The following is a 6000-nucleotide window of genomic DNA, read 5'->3' as shown; positions in this document are numbered from 1 at the left end:
TATGACGCGTGCGTTCCAGCATGAAACCGGAACCAGGAAATTAACACACCAGGATACAATTTCTCCATCAATGAGGATATATAAACTGACTTTTTCTGAAATTATACCACACTTCTGAAGAAGCCTTTTTAAGTTCCTTTTTCATAATTTTTATCATTTCCTGGTATCCTGATTATCCGTGGTGGGGATTATACCACCTAAGCTGTTTACACTAGAGCAGGTCACATGCTCTGGAAAGTGTAAGTACAATACTATTTATTATCTTTTACAATATTGGTACTTACTTCACCATATTGCTGCTATCTTTCCTTTATATCAACTACGCATATTGCACTTTGGAAACATCCGTGGAGACCACTACAAATCCATAGACGGGGATCGTACCGTCCAGGCGCTTCACAGCAGAGCTCTGTTATAGCTCATCTAAATGTTACGATTTATTGGATAATTCAAAGACTCATGTATGTATTTTCTACATATGTAAATTACTAGGCGCGGTATACGCCTCCTTTTTTGTTTCTCTACTACACACTCACAAGGTTGGGGAATCCTTGTTTTGTATACTGCTTTCCCTATTTTCCTTTCCCCAGAACAGATAGGGAAAGCATTTAATGAGTATTATGCTAATCTATATAGTCATTCAGTAAATACCCCTTTAGAAATAATAAAAGAATATATTCAATCAGCAAAATTTAATAAAATAACAGAAACTCAAGTAGATAATTTAAACAAAGAAATTACAGAAGAAGAGATCAATACAATAATAGATAAACTAGAAAATCATAAAACGCCAGGTCCGGATGGATTTGGGAACAAATTCTATAAAATAATGAAACTCCAACTGACAGGTTACCTAAAAAATACTTTTAATACGGCAGTTAAAAAGGGCAGATTCCCAGAAGAAATGCTTAAAGCAAATATTCTACCCATACTGAAACCAGGGAAAGATCCAACTAAAGTTCATAGCTACCGCCCAATATCATTAATAAATGTAGATATAAAGATATTTTCTGCAATTATAGCTAATAGATACATCCTGATCAAACAGGTTTTGTTTCAGACAGAATGTCAAGCAATAATATCAGACGTTTGATAGATGTACTAGATATATCACAACGTAGAGAAAGTCCCATGCTGATCCTGTCTTTAGATGCTGAGAAAGCCTTTGACAGGGTCAGCTGGGACTTTATGAAGATTACTCTAGAAGAACTAGGTATACAGGGATGGTTGCTTGATGCAATTTTAGATTTATACAAAGACCCTACAGCGAGAACAATTGGCCCTGGCATATGCTCAGACTGGTTCAAATTGAACAACGGGACCAGACAAGGCTGTCCGTTGTCCCCTTTACTGTTTATAGTAACTATAGAGGTGTTAGCTAACAGAATTAGAAATAACGAAAATATTAAGGGATTCACAGCAAGCCAGAAAGAACTTAAAATATCTCTCTACGCAGATGACACTATTCTATTTTTAAGTAATACGTCAACATCAATATCAAATGCAATGACAGAAATTGAAATGTACAGTGCAGTATCAAATTATAAATTAAATAAAACAAAATCAACGGCTGTATATATCAATATGTCGAAGCAAGAAATAGATGCTTATCAAGAAACATATCATTTTATTAAAGCTAAAACGTCCCCATATCTAGGAATCAAAATTAGCAGAAAAGTAGAAAACATTATGAGAATAAACTTCATGGATCTGCTAAAAGAAACTAATAAGAATCTGAAAGAATGGAGAAAACTAGAAGTATCTTGGGGAGGAAGAATAAACATTTTGAAATCATATGTTTTGCCAAAATGGATCTATATGTTTAGAATGCTCCCATTGGAAATCCCGAGTGCATGGTTAACAATGATTAACAATTCCTTCTCTAATTTTGTATGGCGAGGGAAAAAACCCAGGATTAAAAATGAAGTATTATCAAGAGGAATAAAGAAGGGAGGCTTGGGATATCCACATATAAGAAAATATTATGAGGCTGGGATTATAATGCATGTCATGGCTGGACAGATAAAACAAAATAAAGAGGAAGTATGGTGGTGGACAGAAGTAGAATCTAGTCAAGTAAGAGATCCTCTAGACTTACTCTGGACAACAAAAAAATGCAACTTATCCAGATCATATATTCTAGGACAGATTATTCCAATATGGAAAAAAATAAGGAAAAAAAATCGATTTGGTAAATAAAATATGTGATTTCCAAAAGTTAGACATAATCGAAATAAATATGGAGAATATTTCCCTAAAATCTTGGAAGGAAAAAGGAATAAATACTTTAAAAGATCTGACTAAAGAGGGTAAAATCAAACCCTATAAAACGTTGATAGAAGAGTTTAAGTTCTCTGCTAAAGATGTATATACGTACCTTAGAGTAAAATATTTTTTGGAGAAAGTGGAGTTAGTAAAAGAGGGTAAAATGTACGACATTTTAAAATCAATTTTATACCAGAATAAAACAAAGCAGCTGTTCTCTAGATGTGTTAAAATGTTAGTCCCAATGAATGATTCAGTCCTAACAAGCGCTGTTAAAAAATGGAACATTGAATTAAAAATAAATATAGAATTAGACGAATGGATAGCTATTTTACAAAAAATCAATAAATATGTCCATTCCTTTATATTGATAGAAGCACACTTCAAGTTGGCTTACCAATGGTATATGACTCCAATTAAAATAGCTAAATTTGATACATCCATGGACTTAAAGTGCTGGAAGTGTAGAGAGGAAAAAGGAAATTATATCCACATGTGGTGGTCATGTAAAAAAGTGATCGTTATATGGCAGTGGGCTCAATTTATCATCCATACACTGTGTGGAGTAAAAATATTTCTAAAACCTGAAACAATGCTATTACACTACCAATGGCCAAACTTAAATAAAATAAATCAATTTTTAATTACTCATTGTTTAACAGCCTGTAAAATAATAATAGCAAGGAACTGGAAGGGAGATACCGCATTTAACATTAAATTAATAACAATTCAGTTGATTTACCAAATCAAAATGGAAAAGGATCACTGCAAGTTTCTGAATGATAATTTGAGCCTATGGGTAAATTGGGAAAAAAAATTATTACAAATGTAATATTTGAAACCATTGATACCATTTGAAAAAAAAAAAAAAAAAAAGGAAGTAAAAATTGGAAAGTATGTGGAGCTCTAGTGGGGGGGTGGGATGTGTTGTGTTTTGTGTCGAAGTCTTTATGTGTATGAATATGAATTTTTAAACATGTTTTTGTACAATGAAATTCTGGTGATAAAATTAAAATAAAAAGAGAATGAAAAAAAAAAAAAAGAAAGTCAATCCTGCTAGCCCTTCATTGGCTGAGAGGGTCAGCTGTCTGTTTTTCATTCAATGGGCCAGTTAGCAATCACTGAAAGTGTGTTGGAAACTTGCTTTCGCACGTGTGCGTTAGAATAGATAGGTAGATACCTAGCCTGAAAGATAATTAGAGGGAGATAGATAATCAGAGACAGGTGCTGCTCCGATGCAGTTTTAAGACAATGGGGACTAAGGACAGAAGAACCAAACTCCTGTAGGCACATAGGGACCCTTTAAGCTTCATCGGATGTTGGCCAATCACATGTGGTGTGAGACATGGATGTGGAATGTTCGTGACTCCCTGTGAGTCACCAATCTGTTTACTAGTCTGCTTCCTCTAAAGATTCATGCCTTCGAGCTACACTATGTGCAACTATTGAAACAGCCTATTGTGAGGAATAAAAGGAGTAGTATACTATACCAAGAAGTAGGAAGTCGTCCATTTTTATTAGTAAAATAATGAATCAAACTAGTGATGTCCTATTTTACAACGGGAGTGTATTGTGCCCAGAGATACATGGCTGGAAAAAGACCTGTATTATTCCACTATGGAAATTATTCGAACATGTGAGTTGAGAGACAGCTTCTACTTAAACATAAACAAACGTCTCATCCTCAATAGCTAACACACTGTAATTACATTCCATAATTTTACAAAGATGGATTATTTAAGTACAATTCTGGTTTTATATCCAAATTTCATGGGGAAAAATGGCTAAATGGCAACATGTGTCAAACGTTTATTCCCGTTTTAAATTCTAGGAACATACAGATGAAGAATTAAGTAACATATCTCATGCTAATTTGTGGGGTCTGCAAAATAATGTGAGTTATCACGTAACTCTTCATCTTGTCGTACAAACCCCATAGAGCAAAAGTATTGAAATAATGGCCCTCCAGGCATTTGCAATCTATGGGCTCTAAGTCATTAAAAAAAGTATTTATCTTTGAAAGGAAAAGGACACAATCTCTAAGAATCAGTATGGGATACCACAATGGGTTACATCAAATTAAATATAAAAAATACAACAAAGAAATCAAAACAAGCAATATACAACCAAACTGTGACAAACTCCCCTCTCCAAGTGAGTTTGCCACGAGCTCCTGGAGGAGCCTGCTTGCCAGCCTCCTGCCCACAGACTATGGGCCCTGCAGGGAAACCTGTAAAACACATCCAAACTTGACCGACTGTTAGCACTGATTTCTCTGGAATTGTTTTGGGCATGGGGCCATACTTGCGGTTGGTCAAAACTATGACTTCCAGGAAATTATTGAACCCCGGAACTGATCTGTGTGATTTTTGGTCATGTTGTTCACCCAGATTGGGGCTATCAAGGGACCCCTTTTATGGGGTTTTGTGTGGTTTTAAGCTACTTTTTGGGGTTTCGTAAATGTATGTTTTTTTCTGTGCTTGGAGATAATTGGGTTAGATTAGTACAGTTCCTGATTCAATTATCTCCCAAGCACAGAGGAAGGATTCTATTGTTTGTGTATGGGAGTGTCTCAAAGTATGACTCGGTTTTTATTGGTTTATTCACTTTGTGTCCCTGTGCCCAACGAGGTCCACCTGGGTGTCGCCCTTGTTGGGAAACTTGCATAAAAGGCCAGTGTGCCTCCATTAAAAGCTCTTCCTGCTCACACTCCAAAGTGTAAAATGACAAAGAACACTCTGATTGGTGGGCTTGGAATCTAACCAATCAGAGTGCTCTGTGTCATTATACACAGCGTGGGAAAGTTCTTTAGAATTTTCCCATGCTGTGTAAAATGACAAAGAGCACTCCGATTGGCTTAAATCAGCCAATCAGAGTGTTCTTAGCCTAATTGCAGGGCGTGGCAAGGCTTTATAAGCCTTCCCCCGCCCTGCAGAGCTCAGTCTGCGTGGAGCCCTCCATGATTGCGTCGGTTCTTATGGCTTTTTATTTGGCCTTTTTTGGGGCTGAAAAAAAGAAGATTTTAGAAAAAAGAAGACGTCAAATGGTAAGTTGAATTTTTCTTTACGGGTTAGTTATTTTATTCCCCCGTCACTATTTTTTAGGGTGAGGGGGGTAGGTACGGGGTAACTTCTTTTGGGGTGGCTGGGTGGGTGACTAGGGGCTTGGGGACCCCTAGTCACCTTTGATTGGGGGGGGGATTTTTATTTAGGGCCCCCACCCACCACTCAGGGGTGGGGGCTGGGGGAGGGCAGTAGGTCCCCCCCTTATTGTTTTTTTAGGGTCCCCACCCACCGCTCAGGGGTAGGGGCCAGGGGGGGAGGACAGTAGGTCCCCCCCCATTATTTTTATGGCCCCCACCCACCGCGCAGGGGTGGGGGCCAGGACAGTAGGTCCCCCCTCATTATTTTTATGGCCCCCACCCTCCGCACAGGGGTGGGGGCCAGGGGGAGGACAGTAGGTCCCTCCCCCTCATTATTTTCATGGCCCCCACTCACCGCGCAGGTGTGGGGGCCAGGGGGAGAGGACAGTAGGTCCCCCCTCATTATTTTTATGGCCCCCACCCACCGCGCAGGGGTGGGGGCCGGGGGGAGGACAGTAGGTCCCCCCACTCATTATTTTCATGGCCCCCACCCACCACGCAGGGGTGGGGGCCAGGGGGGGAGGACAGTAGGTCCCCCCTCATTATTTTTATGGCCCCCACCCACCGCGCAGGGGTGGGGGTGGGGGGAGGAC

This window comes from Pelobates fuscus, chromosome 2, assembly GCF_036172605.1.
Source record: "Pelobates fuscus isolate aPelFus1 chromosome 2, aPelFus1.pri, whole genome shotgun sequence".
Classification (NCBI taxonomy): domain Eukaryota; kingdom Metazoa; phylum Chordata; class Amphibia; order Anura; family Pelobatidae; genus Pelobates; species Pelobates fuscus.
The sequence above is the reverse complement of the archived record's forward strand: the minus strand, read 5'-3'. Positions refer to the sequence as shown.